Source organism: Canis lupus, chromosome 2 (genome assembly GCF_011100685.1).
Source record: "Canis lupus familiaris isolate Mischka breed German Shepherd chromosome 2, alternate assembly UU_Cfam_GSD_1.0, whole genome shotgun sequence".
NCBI classification, from domain to species: Eukaryota; Metazoa; Chordata; class Mammalia; order Carnivora; family Canidae; genus Canis; species Canis lupus.
The window spans coordinates 64,142,496-64,162,274 of NC_049223.1; the positions used below are offsets into that span (position 1 = coordinate 64,142,496).

At 52.1% G+C, this 19,779-nt stretch overlaps 2 long non-coding RNA genes across 5 annotated transcripts in view; both read right to left on the reverse strand.

Moving 5' to 3' along the window:
* LOC119870331 overlaps window positions 1-19,779 on the reverse strand; it is a 108,713-nt gene that overhangs the window by 11,947 nt on the left and 76,987 nt on the right. The window contains exons 1-6 of one of the 3 annotated variants that reach the window (XR_005355810.1): window positions 15,432-16,044; window positions 14,397-14,630; window positions 12,756-13,069; window positions 11,771-11,966; window positions 10,659-10,783; window positions 8,584-8,914 (exon numbers count right to left, since the gene is read on the reverse strand). This is a non-coding gene — a long non-coding RNA (uncharacterized LOC119870331). Of the gene's footprint in view, window positions 1-8,583; window positions 8,915-10,658; window positions 10,784-11,770; window positions 11,967-12,755; window positions 13,070-14,396; window positions 14,631-15,431; window positions 16,045-19,779 lie in introns of those variants that run through there. The other 2 variants (XR_005355809.1, XR_005355811.1) reach the window with 2 other exon arrangements.
* LOC111092900 overlaps window positions 18,866-19,779 on the reverse strand; it is a 29,328-nt gene continuing 28,414 nt past the window's right edge. For both annotated transcript variants that reach the window (XR_005355807.1, XR_005355808.1), the window contains exon 5: window positions 18,866-18,971. This is a non-coding gene — a long non-coding RNA (uncharacterized LOC111092900). The remainder of the gene's footprint in view (window positions 18,972-19,779) is intronic.

The window sequence follows — 19,779 nt, forward strand, 5'->3', positions numbered from 1 at the left end:
CTGCAGCCAGAGCATTCCAAGTTATCTAAGGACCATGCTCCTGTTAGTAGGACTGCTATACACACACTATGTATGTGTATAGCATGTGTATACACATGCTATGTATGCACACACTTGAGGATGGGCAAAAAATTGGAAGATTAATTCTCAAAAACACAACTGCTTTCCTACACACCAGCAAAAATAACTTGAAGTAGAATAGCACAACCACTGTGGATAACAGTAGGCTCAAGAACTTAAACACAGAAGGGTGCCTGGGTGGCTCAACTGATTAAGCATCCAACTCTTGATTTTGGCTCAAGTTATGATCTCAGGGTCCTAGGATTGTGCCCTGTGGCAGGCTCCCCACTCAGCAGACAGTCTGCTTCTTCCTCTCCCTCAGTCCCTCCCTCCCCCGCAACTCATTCTCTCTCTCAAATAAATAAAATCTTTCTGTTAAAAAAAAAAGAAATTAAACATAGAATTACCACGTGATCCAGTAATTCTACTTCTCAGTATATACCCAAAATAATTGAAAGCAGGAACTCAAATGGAGTTTTGATCACACCAACCTTTACAGCAGCACACATCACAAGAGCCACAATGTGGAAATAACCTAAATGTCCATCGATAGATGAATGGATAAACAAAATGTGCTACATCCATACAATAAAATTATTCAGCCCTAAAAAGGAATGAGATTCTCACGCCTGCTATAACATGAATCAACCTTGAAGATATTATGCTAAGTGAAATAAGTCAATCATGAAGGGACAAATATTGTGTGATTTCATTTATATGAGGTACATATATAATAAGCAAATTTACAGACACAGAAAATAAAGTAGTGGTTTCCAGGTCCTGGGGGGAGAGGGGAATGGGGATCATGCGTAGAGGGCACAGAGTTTCAATTTGGGAAGATGAAACATTCTGGAGACGAATGTGGGGATAGTTGGACAGCATTGTGAATGCACTGATTGCCACTGAGCTGGATACTTTAAAATGGTTAAAATGGTACATTTTATGTTACGCATATTTTACTACAATTTTTTTAAAAAGAATTTAAAACACAAGAGGGGAAAAAAAGTCCTCTTCACAACAACAACAAAATACAAGGCACCTTGAAATAAACCCCATCCGAAATTCATAGGACTCTGGAGAAAACCATAAAACTTTACTGGGGAGATGTGAAAACTGATCCAAGTAAGTGCAGATATACCATGTTCATGGAGGAAAAGATGTCCTAAAGAGGACAAACCTTCCCAAATTAATCTATAATATAATGCAATTCCAACCAAAATCCCAATAGCATTTTTCACTGAACTCACTAAGCTCATTCTAAAATTCCTATGGAGGACTATAGTACAAGAATAGCATACACTCAAGTACATAAATTATAGGTGTATAACCAAATTTTACAAAGTGAACATACCCAGGCCACCAAGACCCAGATCAAGAAACAAAATCCTACCCCAGAAACTGCCCTTTTATCTCCCTGCAGTCACTATCACCTTTAAGGATACCCCACTCTCCTGGTCTCTATCTTAATAAACAAGCTTTACCTGGTTTTCAACTTTCTATACATAGGATCACACCACATGTACTTTTTTGTATCTGGTTTCTTTCCCTCAACATCATGATTGTGCAACTCATCCATATTGTTACCTCAGTTGTCCATCAATTGTTTATTCCCATTTCTAGGTAACGTCCCAATGTATGACTATCTCATCATATATTTATCCATTTTACTCTTCACAGGCATCTGGGTAGTTTCCAGCTTGGAGATATCACAAAAAACATTCTGGTACTTGTCTTTTGATCCACATTCATGCACAAATTTGTCGGGCATATTCCTGAGATTGGAACTACTGGGTTATCAAGAAAAATTGTTTAAATGGTCAGAGGATGTTTGTGTGGGGGATGGGGATGGGGTGGTCTTGACCTGGAGATCAAAGTACATGATAAAGCACATATAGTAATTAAAAGGCACACATACTAGCACATCCTCAAATCTACACACACACACACACACACACACACATACACACACATAAGCATACACAATCACCCTTGCAGTACTCCTGTGCACGCAGACATCCACACACAGCCATGCACTCCCACCCCACATACTCCACAAGTCAGCAAAGACAACTCACGGCCGGACTTCCCAGACCAGATAACTGACTGTTGCGGTCCCTTTCAAGTGGTATCAGAGCACAGGCCTGCAAGTATCCAGGAGACGGCTGATGGAGAAGGGGAAGAAGAGAGAGATCCCCCCTCCTCCGCCCGCCACCCGCCCACTGGCTTTAAAGGGAGAACAAAGTGAGCGGGATCAGAGGGTGCAAGGTGATGGCAGCGATGCTGAAGCCATTTATCACTGCCAGATGTGTGAAGGGTCAGGCTGCGGGGCCCGCTGGGAGTGCCAGCGGGGGTGCACGGGCCCCAGACACAGCGAGAAACAACCTGTCCAGTTGGCGAGGGACCACAGAAGGGCTGCCAGGACCCTCTTCTTAACAAAATGACAATGTGCTTTCTTTTCTGTCCAGGCCAAAAGAGGCTGGGGGCCAGGGCAGAGGCAGCGACAGCTTAAGAAAGGGCCGTCAGTCAAAACTCTAAAAATACCCTCCCGCTGCCAACAGGCTTACTCCTGCACCCGCCTGCGGGCTTCCTGCCTGCCTGAATGGTCCCTTGGTGACACACAAGGACAAATGTTTGCCCAGAGGCCTGGTGTCAGGCAGCACACAAGGTCCCACTGTGGCATCTGCCCTCTCCCCTGCCCCCATCCCTCCAGAACCCTCTGGCAGGCACACCTTGGGCCCAATGACGGGTCATGAGGATCCTGGAGTGAAGGCACGCCTCCGTCCTGGGCTGCTGCACCCTCTTGGAAAACATGGATACCATGTACATCTCCTTGCAGGTGGCTGCCGACCCATAGGAGAACCAAGTCTCATACGGGATCCTGGAGACTCCCAGTCTGATGGGGGTGGCACCACAAGTTTCAGGCGAGCTCCTGGCATGGGACCGAGGATGCTCTCTGCTTCTGCTAAATTCCCAGTGTGGATGGGGAAAACCGATCCCTGTCCTCAGGGAGATCCCAGTCTGTTGGGGAAAGCACAGCCACTGCCCTGGAAGCATATCTGGTCTGATGGAGACGGCTCAGCTGCTGCCTGGTTGCCCCCAGTCTAACAAGGGAGGCACAGCTTCCCCAAGACAAGTTCCCACACAGTAACAGTAGCAGACTTTTAGTCAAAGTGTTCTTACAGTCCACTGCTCCTCAAACGTTCATGCATGTCCAATTCACCAGGGATCTTTTAAAACCCAGGTCTCATTCTGCAGGCCTGGGGAGGGGCCTGAGATTCTGAATTCCCAACGAGATTCTGATGATGCCAATGCCAACGCTGCTGCTGCTGGTGTCTGAGGATCAAGATGATTTGTATCAAGGGTGTAGACCGCAAACTTCTCTTGGCTGTTCTGCTGACCCAAAGAGCCCTGAGCTGGGGCTAGCAGGGAGGGCTCCTTGGAGGCGGAGGGTAGAATGTGATGGAAAGAGGGAGAAGTCTGGAGCCAACTGGCCTTAGGCTCAAATCTTGCTTGTGTTATTTATTAGCTGTGTGGCGCTGGGCAGGTTTCTTGACCTCTCCGAAGTGAGGGCCACGCCACGCCCACCCGCGAGTGCTGTGGGCAGAGGAAGCACTAGGACAGGCCTGGTGACCACCTGGCACACGGTAGGGGCTCAGGACCCCCCAGCCGCTTCTTTTACGATAACCTATAACCACTGCGCCCACAACCCAGAGCTGCTCCTAGAGGCAGGGCTGCGGAGAGGCCGCGGGAGCCAGGTGGCCCGAGCCGTGTCGGGCCAGCCCTTGACCTTCCTGAGCCCGCTTCCTCGCCTGGAAAACGGGGAGCCTCGCAGCGCCTGTCCCTAGAGGTGCGAGAAGTCCGGCATCGCTCGCGCACGGCCCGACGGCGCAGGGCGCCCCGCACCCCCTGGGGCTCCACCGCGCGCCCTCCGGGGCGGGGGCGGGGGCGGGGACCGCGGGGCGAGCCCCCTCCCTCCCCTCCCCTCCCCTCCCCCTGCGCGCCCGCCTGGGGCCCGGCCGAGCGCAGGAAGCCCGCGCGCCCCGCCCCGCCCCGCCCCGCCCCCACCCGAGGCCGCCTTTGAGCCCAGCGCCGCGCTTTGAAGTCCCAGATGGGCCGGGGAGGAAAGAGGATCCCCGCGCCCAGCCCCCAGCCCGCACCTGGATAAACACGCGCCGCCAGCCCCGCCGCCGGCCCCGGACCCACGGCCTGGCGGCAGGGACGGCCCGGCGGCCGGAGCGGCCCGGCAGCGGCTCACTTCAAAGCGCCCGCGGCCGCCCGCGGGAGGGGCCCTAATGAGGCCCGGCTGCCGCCGCCCGCCCCGCCCGCCATCTGCTCCGCGTTAGGGCAGCGCGCGCCGCCGGGGGCGGGCCGGGGCCGGGGCCGGGGGCGGGGCGGGGCGGGGCGGGGGCCCGGGCCGGGGGGAGGGCGCGCCCCCGCCCCGCCGCCCCGCCGCCCCGCCGCCCGCTGTGAACTCGCCGAGCAGCCGCTGCGGCCCGGTGCGAGCGGGGCCGAGGAAATTCAGGGCGCCCTCCCCCCGCCCGCCCGCCCGCGCGCTCATTCGACAAATTCTTGAACTGCAGTGGGGACACGGCTCGCGCACGCACGCTCGCGTCCACCCACAGACCACTCGGTGCTAAACGCCGTCCCCGGCTCGGCTCCCCCGGCGCCCCTCTCTGGCCACACCCAGGCCGCTCACAAGCTCCTCCTTACTGGCTGTCTCTCACCTTCAGGTTTTAGCGTTTGTTGTCTCAGCCCAGAGTACGCTCCTGCCCCCCCCCCCCCAACAAACTCCTGCTCACCCTGCAAGAGCCCAGGTTTTCAGAGTTTCTTCCCCACCTCTTTCAGGCCCCATCCTATATCCACAGGGCGCCTCCCTCCTACTAGAGAACGTATGGCTTTGAATGGCAGTGATTTATTCCTTTGCAGGGTCTGTGTACCCCCAAGACTGACAGCTCCAACCTGCACACTACTAGTCACCAGCTGTGTGGCTCTGTAACCTGCCTGAGCTTCAATTTTGTCACCTAGAATCAAGAAAGGACAAGATCCCCTTCACAGGGTTATGAGAAATAAGATGGGTCAAATACAAGGCCAGGCCTGAGCCACAGCCTGCAAAAAGGTACAAATGGTGGCTCCGGGAATCAAAGCACAGCTCCTGCTCCTTCTGCCAGGAAGCCCTCCTGACCTCCTGAGAACAGGTTTCCTCTCCTTCTGCTGAGTTCCTGCCTGTCTGACTCAGTCTACTGGCATCCAGTGGCTCCGGCTGCTTGGGGCCTGCCAGGCTACTACACTGAGCCCCGTGCTCCAGAGAGCAGGGAGCTGGCACTGTGCATCTTTTCTCCCCTTCAGTGCCTGGCATATTATGTAGCATGTTGCACACACTGGATCCAGTAAATGAGGGTCCCTCTTCAGGCTCTTGCTGTGCCCAGGAGGGAGCTCAGGCTAGCAGATAGGCCACTCAGGTGCTAGGCTAGAGCCTTTAGGACTGCCACGAGCCTGGGGTGGGTGGGAGTGATGAGGAGTCACAGGCCACCTACCCATGCTCGCCTGTGGACTGCTAAGTGCCCAGGAACTGAAGGTAACCAGACCTTTGGCTTTGAGAGCCACCAAGGACTTCTTGGAACCCTGGGGAAGTCCAAAACAGCAGCCCTAGGGATTAAGGCTTGGACACCCGTCCAAGAGGCCAGCAAAGCCAGAGCTGCCAGGTTTTCCAGGGAGTCTGAACGGGACTGGTTACCCAGAGACGCTGGCAGGCAGACAGACAGACAGAAAAAGCACTGACCCCTGGGCTCCCATGACCCCTCTTGGGCTCCCAGGCCCTCTGTTTCCTGTCATCTCAGTCTCTGTCCATGATGTGGCTTCTGTGTCTCTCTTGGCCTATTGCTCACCTGTGGGCCAGTGGGAAGAACTAGGAAAAGGAGGTCGTCAGGAAAGTCCCAGGCACAGGGCCTACAGACAGTAGATGTGCTGGGGTGTCTGCGGGGGAAGAGGTGCTGTTTGTTTTTAAGCCCTAGACTTGTGACAGAACCCTGGGGTTCAAGTCCTCACCCAGCCATTCACTAGGGGAAGGAGAAGAAGGGCTTCCCTGAGAGCATCAGGAAGACAGTCAGGGCATCGAGACCTCCTGGAGGCCCCCCAAGCAGAGCGTGCGGCCTTGGGCCACTTGCCGCTGGTGCACACTGGGACTTCTTGTGCTAAGTGGGCTTTCTGGGGGTGCGGCAGTCTTAGGTCAGCATCCCCCGGAGCGGACGCCAAGGTGAGGATTCGGGCCGGGTGCGTGCAGTATGTTCAGGGGGTGCTCCGGGGAAAGACTGGCGAGGGAATGGGGGAAATGGGGCGGGGAAGGGCAGGACCAAGCAATGTGTGATTTCGGGCTCAGCCCCACAGAGAGCAGCTTCCACCCAATCCCGCAGGGGAGCTTTCACACACCCATGCTAGCAGAGGGCAAGCTCCCAGGCTCCCACCATGTAGACCAAGAGAGCTGCCACCCCACGGAGTCTTCCAAAGAGGAGCCAGCACAGAAGCGGGGCTGGGGGCCCAGAAATGATATAAAGGGCCCTAGATGATTGCCCACTAATCCAAGATCTTCTTTGGTTCTGCACGTTTGTGGAAGAAGTACCTTTGGGGCACCCAGGGCATGGCAGGCACAAAGAGTTCCCTGGATGTTCAGGGCAGGTCCAAAAGGTCTGATGGACCAGGGACCCAAGGTCAAGGCACCTGATACTGTTGAGCTGGGGGCCCTTATACATGTGGCCTGAGGTTCACAAAGCCCTGATTTGACTGTTACCCCCAAAGAGGGCATCCTCTCGGAGTCAGGCTAGGCCACAGCTGGAGGGCCAAGACCACCCTTGCCTGCCGTGTGTGCTTGGGCAAGCTGTTTCACCTCCCGAGCCTCAGCCCCCTCAGCAGTAGGATGGGGGTAATTATAACAACTACTGAGCGCTTGAAATGACCTAGACACTGTGCTGAGCCAGTATTAGACTGCTGGGCTTCCCAGGGGTTACACCTCAGTTTTCTCAGGCAGTAGGGCCTATCCAACCTTACCAACCAACCACCTACATCGAATTCCATTCTTGTCACCAAGGAAAAGACTGCTTCTCACAAGCCTCGCACTAATACACATCCTTCGTGTTGATTTTGATAACAATATTTGAAGGTGTGGATTCCTGATAAAGACCCTTCATACAATACTTTACCATCCCTGGCAGGGGCACCATGTACAGAGGTACAGGTTGTACACTGCACAACTCCAGGAGGTACCACAACAAGACCCTGGGACAAATGGCACCCCCTAGAACGTTGCAACGCTCAACCTGCTCTGCCGACACCCCCACAGCCCTGGATCCAACAACATAGTCTCCTGAGTCAGGTAGTTCTGACGCTGACCTCCCCCACTACGATGTGGAGTTATCGTGTGTGCACGCGTTCATCACATGATTAATAGCGAAGCATTTTTAAGGTAGTCACACAGACAATAAAGCAAGCGCTTAGCCCCATGCCTGGCACACAGTAAACAGTACAGTTCTTGTGGGTCTTGCCTCCAGCATTTTTCTGCCCAAGCACCAGCACTGGAGTGGGCTCTCAGAGTCCCAGCTCCAGCTTTGGAGAACTTCTAGGAGACCCCAGCAAGCTAGGACTGCCCACCCTGGCCCCCAGTCTCCATTGAGAGTGACCCCCAGAAGTCAGTCACTTCCCCGGAGGGGAGATAGGATTGGATCACGATGTCCCTTCTCTTCTCAGGGTTCAAAGCTGCCGCCAGCCCCCACGTGGCCAGCTTGATTTGTTTCTTATCTTTAATTTTTTTTTTTAATCGAGCAGATCCCCTCCGGTTACTTTTGCTCAGCATCTTACAGCATCTTTGGAGCGGGCAACAAAAGCATTCTTTTTGGAGCCTGCGGGGGCCCAGGGCAGAGCCACTTCAAAGGGAATGCAAAGCGGCAGGCAGCAATGTCCCTGTCATTGTGCTCCCCTGCGTGTCTGCCCCCCATTGTCCTGAGGCCGCCCTGAATAGGCAGGCACAAAGGCCATCGTTCAAAGTGGGCACCACATGCTCCATCAGAAGGCCAGCCTTTGCTTCTGCTCTGTTCCCTTCATCCGTGCATACACACAGGTTTCCAGCCAGGGGAGGGGAACTGGCCTTGAAGTGGGCTTTCTTCTCCCCTCTCTCTCTCTCTCTCTCTCTCTCTCACTCTCAATCTCTCCCTTCCTCTCCACCACCCCCACCTCAATCTCCCCTCCTAGGCCAAAACTTACGATTACATTTTTAAGCAGCTTCTGATTGGCACCTTTCCTTCTTTTCCTACAGAGCAAGGAGGATGCACTCCGGGTTGCAGATCTGCTCTAGGACTGCTGGGGCTTTCTTGTGGGTTGGGAGCCCTGGTAGGACTGTTTTCTCTTCTTAGACGCTAAGAGAAGAGCAAATCCCAATCCAGCACCAGGGGGTCTGAGACCCATTAAGCCAAACGGGACTTTAGAAATGGACCATCCAACCTCAGTTTTATAAAAGAAGAAACAGAGACCCAGAGATGAGGAACAACTTGTTTATTATCCCCATTTGAAGAAGGAAATGAAGCTCAGAGGGGTTAAGTTACTTGCCCAGAATCACACAGCTGGTTAGTGACAGAGCTGGTTGTCCCAGCTCTGCCAGACTCAGTGGGACATTGAGTGGCATCCTATGGTCCTGGGTTCTCCTCATTGGCACTCTGTGTGTAGTGTAGGGATCACACTCAGGGCAGTGGCTGGGATCGAGTCCTTCAGAAGATGGAGATGGTGGTGGAAATAATCACCTCTTCAAATCAAGCCGGTGAGTCTGAATTGAGGGACTTTGGGACATTCTCAACCTTGAGCTCAGAAGGCCCTGGGGAACGAGATCAAGCAGGGCAGATGCCACCCTCAGAAGGCTCAGAGATTAGGGAAATGTAGGAGATACTTGTGTGGAAGTGGCCTGGCCACCTGACAACTAGGGAGTCCTAGAGTGAGCCAGACTGCTGAACCTGGGTTCAAATCCTGCCTTTGGGGCTGAGCTGTGTAACCTTGCACATTCATCTGCAAGATGTTGGGCAACAGTGTCTGCCTTGCAGGAATGGGGTCTCGGGCAGCACCTGCACGTAGTAGATGCTCAAGAAGCACTATAGCTGTCACTGCTTTATAAAAATAAAAATAATAAAACAATTTTTAAAATTAAGAAAACAGGGACAGGGGAGTGAGAAATCTATTTAGGGCCCAAGTCTCAGCCCCGCGGGGCCTAGAGAGCAGTTGGGGGCACTGCCAGATGGAGGGCAGGACTCAGAGATGGAACATGGAGTAGCAGGAGGCTCAGGATGAGAGCCAGAGCGGGCTGAGCCACCTGGCCTCTGGCTGGCTTTAGGGACTATTCCAGAAAGAATCCAGCCCCACAGGGGAGGTGGAACACGGTTGAGAGGAGGCCTGGCAGGCTGCCAAGGGCGCTGGGCCAGCCTCACTGGACCTGGATACTAGGCCGAACTCAACCAGCCAGCTTGTGTGACCACAGGGTAAGTGAAGCCTCCCCCTCTGAATGGAGCTCAGCTTCCTTGACCTGTGAAATGAAGGGGATGATCTAGTTTGGGGCAGATTGGGGGAGAGGGTTTGCTCCCGTGCCCCAAAGTGCTGGGGCCAGGAGAAGGCCTGCTCAGAGGACAGGGATCTGGTCCCCCACCCCCTACCCCTGCTGCAGCCAGCACTGCCCTCTGAGCCGGCACGGATTGGACCCCCACCTAAGAGTGAGGCGGCTTCGAGAAACCAAGCTTGAAAAAGTACCACAGACTTGATTGAGCGTGAATTCTTTGTGCGTTAACTGAAGGGCTGATTTTGACGAAAGTTACTAAGAGCCATTTCCTGCCCTCGAGGAGCATAAGGTCCAGCGCAGTGACAAATGCAGAGAGAAACTTGCAGGGAAGTGGAGTGACAGAGGTTACCCAGGGCTGGGAATTGCTGGGGCTGGGTGCTCAAATCTGGGGGAACGTCCCCGTGTACTGAGCTGACCTCTCTGCCTCTCTCACCCTCTCTCTCTCAATCATACACACGCACACGCACGCACACACACACACGTGCATTCACACAAAGGGTCTAACAGTCTTTGCAATACCCATCGGCCCCAGAACCCACTCACACCCAGCAACCTGCCTGTGGTTGGAACCCACAGAATGACGCAAAGGTGGAAAAAATCTATACTTGCCACAAACCAGAGTCATTTGTCTGGAACTTTGGCCAAGTTCTACAGACCAAAAAAAAACCCAATCAAAATGATAAAAGCAGCCAATATTGATTGAGTACTTCCCAGGTGCCCGGCCCAGCACTAGACACTTTCCATCACCATTCTGCTCTCGTACCAGCCCTGTGAGATGTGGACAGAGATTATGGCCGTGGTTTGGATGAGAAAACAGATTCAAATCTGTTGCCCTGGGTCTCAGGGAGTGACAGAGCGTGTGGTCACACCCCATGGTGTGCCCTGTTCCCAGGCTGGGCTCTAACCATTGCACTATGCCGTTTGGGCCAGGCCAGCTTCCTGAAGAAAGGACAGGACCCTGCTAATTAATTTACTAAGAGGTGTGCAGAAAGCCCTTAGCATGGGCTTCCCTTACCTTTGCCCCATGGCCTCTTGACGACGGGGTCGACTCCTGCTGGGAATCCCACCTCCGTGTGAGGTGCGCACACTCTGCTTAATCTCATTCCCCGGGACAAATCAGCCTAATGAAATCTTCTCTTTCTGTAAATTAATGCACAGAGGAAACAGCTGAGTGTAAACAGAGTTGTAGCGAACGCCTATTTAGACACCATTGACTTTCAAATCAGCCTGCTTCTCCAGCCCACACGGCAGAAACAGAGTCAAAATGTAAATGTAGCATAAGCGACTCTATAATAAATGCTCATTCAACATTTATTCTTTTTCAAATCATCTCTTAAAGCCCTTTCATGCTAATGTCTAAGAGATGTGACATTAGAAAAATTGCTTTGACATGCTAAGGGGCTCCAAGATTAACAAAAAAAGAAAGGACAAGATAAAGCTTTCGGAAGACCTATTTCAGAGGAATTATTCCTGCCTTTGAAAGTGTTCCAAGGTTGCTGCACATTTCAGCTTGTTGGCATACATGTAAATGAAGTGCTACAAAAGTCCTCGGCTCAATTCCACTTGAATGAAAGCTCCCAGCCGCTGGCGCGGTGACAGGGAGGGTGGCCAGACTGCAGGATGACACTGAAGGAGGCTGGAGGGGGCTTTCTTGTCCTGAAGGCAGAAGAGGGCAGGGCTCCAACCCCAGCCATGGAGCTGGGGGAATTGGGGGGGGGGGATGTCAGGGGCCCGGGTGGTTGGTGTGACCGGCACCTGATCAAAGAAGCAACATCTGCATCTTTCAGCAAACGAGCAAACGCGTTCTCCAGGCAACCCACAGCCACTGGCCCCACCCACCATTCCTGCCTCTCCCTTGCTGCGTGAACTTGAGCTAGCTGCCTCAGCTCTGCGCCTCTCTTTCAATGGAAATAACCAGAGAACCCATTTAGAGAGAACCCAGTGACATGACTCGCAGGGAATGCTTAGACAAGTGGCTGACAGTAAGCGCTCAAGAAATTGTTCGAGGTTGACATCATTACTGTGACTTGGTCCTTAAAGCCCTATGGAAATACAGATGAAGTCAAGTGCGAGCCCGCTGCATGGTCCATCTCGCTGGCACCCCACCACCACCAGCACCAAACCTACCTTGAACACTTGCTTCCCGAGCAGCCTCGCACTTGTTGTGTTTCATCTCATGGAATCACAGCATCTTGGATGCAGTTCTTTCAGACAATTAGACTTTGGATGAAGGGCCAGTGCGATATTCCTAGACACTATATTTCAGAGCAAGTTGGATGGGCTGTTGACATCATTATTAATTACTGGAGTGTCTTAGAATTTCCTGGAAAGGAAAGCAAGGAACATTTCCTGAGCTCCTCCTATGGGTCAGATTGTGTCCCCCAAATTCATAGTTGGAAGTCCTAACCCCTAGCACCTCAGAAGGTGACCCTGTTTGGAAATAGGATCTTTAAAGAGGTGAGGTGAAGTGAGGTCATGAGGGTGGGCCCTTATCCATATGACAGTGTCCTTATAAGAGGGGAGAATTTGAACACAGACACTCAGGGGGGAGACGAGGTGAAGACACATGGGGAGAAGGCAGATATCTACAAGCCAAGAAGAGAAGCCTCAGAGGAAGCCAACCCTGCCCACACCTTGATCTCGGACTTCCGGCCCCTAGAACTAAGAAAGACATTTCTGTTGCTTAAGCCGCCCAGCCTGTGGTCCTTTGTTTTTTTTTTTTTTTTTTTTTTTTTTTTTTTTTAAAGATTTTTTATTTATTTATTCATGATAGTCACAGAGAGAGAGAGAGGCTCAGAGACACAGGCAGAGGGAGAAGCAGGCTCCGTGCACCGGGAGCCCGACGTGGGATTCGATCCCGGGTCTCCAGGATCGCGCCCTGGGCCAAAGGCAGGCGCCAAACCGCTGCGCCACCCAGGGATCCCCTGTGGTCCTTTGTGATGACAGCCCTAGGAAACTAGTATAGCATCTTCTAAGCAGGCTATAGTATTCATGTTGGCGACAGCCCATTGATATTGATACTATTCTCATTTTTAAAACATTTCCACATTAGAGTTAGACTGAAGCAATTGTCCTTAAACGTCAGTGACTTGCCACAGTAACACTTTCCTACCCACACAGTAGCCCCATGGCGGTGTCCGTGAGTGGGGGACTCCTGGGCAGCTCTTCTTCGGTGATGCCACCGAAGTGGAAGATGGAGGAAGGCAGTGAAGGGTCACGCCTGGGACGGTTTACAGCACAAGCCCAGAGGTGGGAGCGTCACTTTTGCCATATTTCATTGCTCAGTCCCACAGCTAATCCAAACCGCCAAGGTTGCAGAGGTGCATGGGTGGGTTCACTGAGCTCCCAGGAGGAAAGGGAACCATTTAAAACAACTAGCAAGAAAGAGTCTGTTACAGGAGAATGTAATCAGAGAGATGACATGACCTGTCAGAAGAAACAGAGCAAGTTAGCTACAGAGTGAGACCTGTGAGCAGCTCATTGGTGGCCCCATCGTCTTCACCACCATCATCCCCATGTCATCAGCAAAAACAATACGCACTTACTGAGCACATACTATGCGTCTGATGCTGTTCTGGCCACTGTGACTCAGAGCTGTAGTAGACACAAGGGTGCTATCTCTTTGAGGAAACAAGCCATACCAACCAACCCAAGCCGGGAAAGAAAACACCCGCCTGACCCGCCTGAGTTGGGACCAAGTGAGTGCTGCAGACGGTCAGGGTTCCCGGAGGCCTCTGGGGTGCTAAGAGCTGAGGCGCTGGCTGAAGGAGGAGGGGTTGCAGCTGATGGTGCAGGAGAAGTGGGAGGATGGAGAAGAACAGTGATGTGTGAGAGCAGAAATGATAAAGGACCACTGTGAACAGGGGCTGCGGGATGAGAGTGAGCCTGGCAGAGTGATCAGGACCTTGAAGCTTGGGGCTGGCTCTGTTTAAGCAATGGCGAGGTTTGGGGCCAGCATGTAGTAGAGGTTGTTGCTGCCCAGCCCATAACCTCTAGGTCTTTCCCGCTGTTAGCATCCATGCTGCCCTGCCTGAAGGTTTTCTCTGATGGCCAGAGTCCCACAGGTCTTCTCCAGCCACAGGCCAGCAGTGCTGAGAAATCCACAGTGCCCCAGAGCAGCTCTGGATCTGTGTCAGAGGGGAGGTGGTGTGTAAATACCCCGGCTCCCTCTCGCGCGGGAAATGGGATCACCAGAAGTGCATGTTCTACACTGGCTCATAGGGCTCCCAGCAGGGTAAGTCCCATTCGTCCCCGGGGTCCTAACTTGCTTGAGAGCATGCCCTTCCCTTTGTCACATTGCTGCCCCCTCCCCCTGCCCACCATATCCCTGTCCTGCCCCTTTGCTGGTGTTTCCTGGGATCATCTTCCAGATAAGCTACAGGAAACCAACTTACACAGTATCACATGGTTCTGCCATTATCACAAGAGACATTGCCAGGAGGTATCCCACAGGTGACACCCTACTAAACCCATTCCTCATCACAGGAGTCCGATATGGCCATGGATGCTTGATTGGTGGAGGTAAGCTCAGCCCCTATCAGAGGGAACTCTGGGACCTTCCCAATTCCCCTGCCTGTTCATCTTACAGAAAGTCATAGGACTTAGCCCTCTGGGCAGTGACCTCTTACTCTCCAGCCCAGCACCCTGCACATCTACCCCATACCTTCTAGAGGCCCAGGGGTCAAATGTAGCCATGGCCTGCTCCTCTCCTCCCATTCTGGATGCCCATGAACCATCTCAAGTTTTGTCCTACCTCTTTCCCGTGAGATTCTCCACTCAGTTGTGTGCCACCAGACAATTCACATGTGAAGTCTTAGACTTGCCAACAGTCGATCTGGGAAAGATCTCTGAATCCCCTTCATCACCCCTGACCCTTAGTCACCTCGTGCTGGCCCAACCTGATAGTCATTCTCCACAGATGATCCTCCTTTGGACTTAGGACTGGAAGAGGTGACAGGGGCTCCCTCTGGGGACAGCTTGATATGGACTGGGGGAGAGAGAATGAGCAAATACAGCTTTAGGGGGAAGCTATATATGCCTCCCCTTCCTGATATATAGATATAACAGGAAAATACATCAGAACTGTCATAGGCATGGAGAAAAACACATCAGAACTGTCAGAGGCATGGAGAACTATCTAGTAAACTGTGAAACTCAAGCCACAAGTCTATGTTTTATGGTGTGAAAATTACAAGTGGTTTATCAACAGGGGAAACCACATTTTTTCTATTAAGAAAAAAAAAAAAAGAGCTATGTGCCCAGGAGAGGTTGGCTGGATTCACTAGTGTCCCAGGGTGAGGCTCTCTTACTTTGAGAACGTTTGTGAACAGCTTCTGTGGATTACATCCTCAACCCATATATTTTTTTTAATTCTGCTACAGCTATTGTCTTAAGTGGGGCTTCCCAGAAGCAGACCCTGAAACCAGGTTTTGAAGCAGAGAGTTCATTGAGAGGGTGGTCCTAGGAAGCACCTGAGGGGAATGGGGATGGGAGGCACAGAAGCTGGTCAGGGGGCATTCGTGAGCAGGTCACCTGTGGGCAGCCCAGGCTCACTCCTACCAGGGACTGCATACAGCATGCCTCAGGTGTCCCACCAGGGGGGTGAGAAAGCTGTCAGTCTCTGGTTGCAATGTGATCCCAGGGCTACCAACTTCCCTGTACTTCTACTGCAAAGTCTCAGCAGCCAGAGAAAGCATCCAGAAAGAGCCATAGAGGGTGCAGTAGGGAGCCATAGCATCAGCCTGAACAGGTGCAATGTGGGGGGATTTGGAAGGGGCAAGGGATGTACCTGTTACATCTATGGGGCGAAGGCCAGAGCCTTGTGCCTCTACAAGTTCACGCAGCTCATGACTGTCAGCACCACCTAAAGCAGTATCCAGGGGAAATGTTCCACGCAGGTGGCAGCTTCGTCATACTTCCAAGATCCTCACAAAGTGGAGGGCAGGGCCCTCTCCCGTCTGCTCAACAGGACAAGATATCCAGCCTCATCCACCTTTGAGTGCTAAAATGAGCCCTTCTCCCAGGCCCTCCTCCAGCTGCTCGAGAAGCCAGAAGCACATGGCACTCTCTAAGTGCTCTGGGCCTCTTCTAACAACACAAGACAGAGGGATCCATCCCCCTTCGAAGGTCACTGCAGGGGAGAAGGAGATCTGGGAGGAAACTCCTGTCCTGCTGAAGATCCCGGATGATGTCAGATGGCATGTCTCGTCCATCCCTGCTCTGATGACTGTACCAAATCAGATTAAGATGGCAGGGGACTGATCTTCCGGTTTACTGTCACTTCCCATGGACAACTCCCAGAATAGGGATCTGATCTTGAGTAAGAAGGAAGGGTCCCATTTTAGAGAATCTGCAGGGAATGTATTCTCAGAACCTGAAGACCAACTCACACCTTTCAGCCTTGGCTCCTGAGAAAAACATAACCTGGTGAGCTGAATATTCCCTGAAGAATCTGGGGTGGGAGGGACCCTGGGATGGAGGCTGGGTCTGAGCAGAGGGCCAGGGAGGGCCTGTCAGAGCTCTACCACATTGGTCCCATGCCATGCATTCCCTGGATCACAAGCAGGTGGAGCGTCTTCAGATACCTTGACTGCACACTGGGACCCAGCCAGGCTGCACCTGTTCAGGTGCCCACACATAAGTATTTTGTATCTTGCCCTGCTTCATCAGCCCTATAAGTCACCTCTCCTGGAAATTGCCTGTCCCTATCCTATACTTTCTATTGGGTTGTTTGCCTTCTTTCTTATACCTGGTAGATTGTTTAGATGGTGCAGGTAGGAATGCATTTCAATTACATGCAAATAAATATTTACCCCCAGTTATCTGTGGCACCTTTTGTCTCGTAGGTGGCCACTTGTTCTGACTCAGTTAAAGTCTGAGCGGTTCCTCCCCTGTCCCATGGGGGCTGGATTGAACTCCTGGGCTCTGAGCTAGAAGCTCCATCAATGATCCAGAGGTTCACAAGCTAGTCTCCAGGTTTGTCCACGTGCTGCTGGAAACCACAGATAAGGCAGCATGGGGTGCTCAGAGGACAGCCAGCCGTAAGTGAGTCCTTGCTGACAAACACACTGGGAGTGTCCTCTAAATCCGAGACATCGGAGCCTCCATGCCCCTAAGCAGATGTCCCACAGGATTCGCCTAGACCTGGTGATTTGACAAGAACTCTGCCAAAGAGAGGCTGGGAAGGCCTAGTGGGAGGAAATCAATCAGTTAGTGGGGTCTGACAAGCGCCCTGCAGCCAAGTCTGGGCTCTACCTCACAGGGCCTGTGGAACCAGAATCTTCCCCCGAGAAGCTTCAGCGTAACAGAGATAGACCCATAGGCAATTAGCGCAGTGGTTGCAGCTTTGGCCTCTGGATCAGACTTGCTGCTGTGTTACCTTGGACTTGTTCCTTGACTTCTCTGAGCTTCAGCCTCCTCATTTATAAAATGGGACAATAATAGTATTTACCTGATTAGGGTTATTCTAGGGGTGAAATGAGATGATACCTGTAGCACAATTCCTAGCACATGCGATGGGTTGTACAAGCTTTTTACTATTGCTACGTGAAATCCCAGGGAGTAACAAGAGGTCACCCTTTGTAATTAAAGCAAAATCCAGCAGAGTTCAGCTTGGGGAAGGACCTGATTTGGGGGTGGGTAGAAACGGGACAAAGGAACCTGCGGTGTCTGAGGTAGAAGGAACCCAAAGGATCAGCCCTGGTCCAACACACCCAGGCCCCTCAGGCAGGCCGACAGAGTGTAAATATTTATCTACTCTTGACTTAGCAGACAGGCCAAACAGTGTTAGCCACCCTCAGCCTCCCCCTCTCTGCCATTCCTCCAAGTAATTCAGCTCTGGCCCCAAACTTGCACTCCTATTCAGCCCAACAAAACCCTAACCTTAACAGCACTGTCCACTTTATATTTGTTGAAAAGTTTTATTTATTTAGTTAAGAGAGAGAGCATGCACAAGAGAGTGAGCATAAGAGAGAAAGCAAGGGAGGGGCAGAGGGAGCAAGAGGAGCGGCCCCCCTCCCCCACCCACTGAGCAGGGAGCCCAACACTGGGCTCAATCCCATGACCCTTGACCTGAGCCAAAGGCAGACGCTCAACTGACTGAGCCACCCAGGCACCCCAGCACTGTCCACTTCAGAAGGCAATTTGAGGGCCATCCCTTGTTACTCAGGTGGGGTCTTTAGAGGTCTTACCATCCTCCCCACACCCTCAACTGGCTTATCATAGAATTTCTTCATGCCATGTACAATGCACTCCTGCTGGTGAGGCCTAGCAAGTAGGACTTTGCCATCTTGCTTCCTTTCCAGTAAAACCTCCACCCATCCTCCTGCTACTGAAGCCTTATTAAGAATCTTCTGTCTTTATAGTAGAAGAAACAAAAACTCAGAGACATTAAGTGACTTGCCTAAGGCCACACAGCAGATTAGTGGTAGGACCAAGCATCCCAACTCTTCACTTAGTACTTCTACCAAACAATCCCATCCTGTCCCCCATGGCCACCTAGGTATGGTCAGCACCCACCCATATTGGAGCTTTTGCCCTCCAAGGCCCTGGAGCCAGCTGTTGGGAGCTCTGATGAGGGAGACCAAGGGTAGGCACCAGATTCTGAGGCTGGGACCTGTACATCCAACCCCAAACAGCCCCGCCCATCCCACCACCATCCCCACTAATACATATTTTATGGGGCTGGTCTCCCTTCCTCACAAACGGTGTCATTAATCTGCTCCCTGGCTGTGCAGAATAACATCCCTCAAGAACAGACTGCTTTCTGAATATTTTATCATTCCTCATTCCTTCTCCCCAAACTAATATATATTTACACAGTCTACCTCCTGCAGGAGAACTATATTGTTTTCTCTGAATGCCCGAGAACTTAGACACAGAATCGCGCATAAGTAAAAAAATATATGCCTTGCTATTGATGTTGAAAGCAAGAACCAATCACTTATCAAGCTGTGAGGGAAGCCAAGAGGAAGATTTGCAAATGGTAAAAAAGAGAGAGAGAGAGAATAAAACAGACCCTCTCCCCACAGAGGGACCAAATAAGAGGAGATGGACATATTTTCTCCTCTCTAACAGGGAACCTCAGAGTGGCCATGCCATCCTTCCAGCATTTGGCAAATCTCAGCAGTGGGGAGAGCAAAGAGCTATTTTGTCAGCAAGGTCAAAAACTTCCTACTTGGGGATCCAAACCAAAAAGACCAAAGTTCTTCCAAAGTTTTATAGCACCGTTTTTATTACCAGGGAATATTTATTCCAAGGAGGATTCGAACATTCGTGTGGTCCTTTTGTTTCCTTGTGTGCTATTCTGTCTTGAACCCGAACCGCAGGGCTGTGAGATGGAAAAGTGGAGATGGTGATCCCCATGGACAAAGGAGGGAAAGACAGACCCAGAGAGGGGACGCACTGGCATGCAAGCTAATTGAGGAGGAGGGAGCTATTTCACAGTTAGTTCCAAAGTCCCATTTAAAGGGAAATATTTGTTTAGAAAAACATCTTGCTGGGGCACTTTGTGTGTGGAGGTAAAGCCTTGAAGTGCATGCTCACAAAACAGCAATAAACTGAATCACTCTGCATAGGAGCTTAGCAGGGATGAAGGGTAAGCTGGAGAAAAATAGTAGGGCTGGCATGGCAGGAGCTCACAAAGAGAGGTATTGAGTGAAAGACTTCTTTAGGGGCCAGGGCTAAGGGGCTTTTCCAGGTAAGGATGACTAACGTGGATTTGAACTGGTCCGTGTCTATAATGTAACCTTCACCCTCCTGAAACCGCCAACCGGCAAAGTCTGCTGTGGCAAGGAGGGACTGGTGTGAGTGGCGTTTGTGGGGGATGTAGGGGAATGAGTTTGGGTGCGCTCTGGGACTGGTCCAGGGACAAGGACACAGTCATGGGGGAGAGATGAAGTGGGAGGGGAGGTGGGGGGCAGGGGGTGAGCACCAGCAGTGACCGTGGAACTGCTGGCACCTAGAATTTCCAGAAATCTCAGGAGAGCCTGGTAGCCCACCCACCCCCACTGCAAGATGTGAGCATAGGGTCTGACCTAGTTCATGTACATGTTATAAATGGCGTGCCCTCCGCTGATGGGTGGGTCACTCAAAGGTAAATAAGGAAGAGCCTCAGCTGCAGGGAGCTCCCAGGTTAC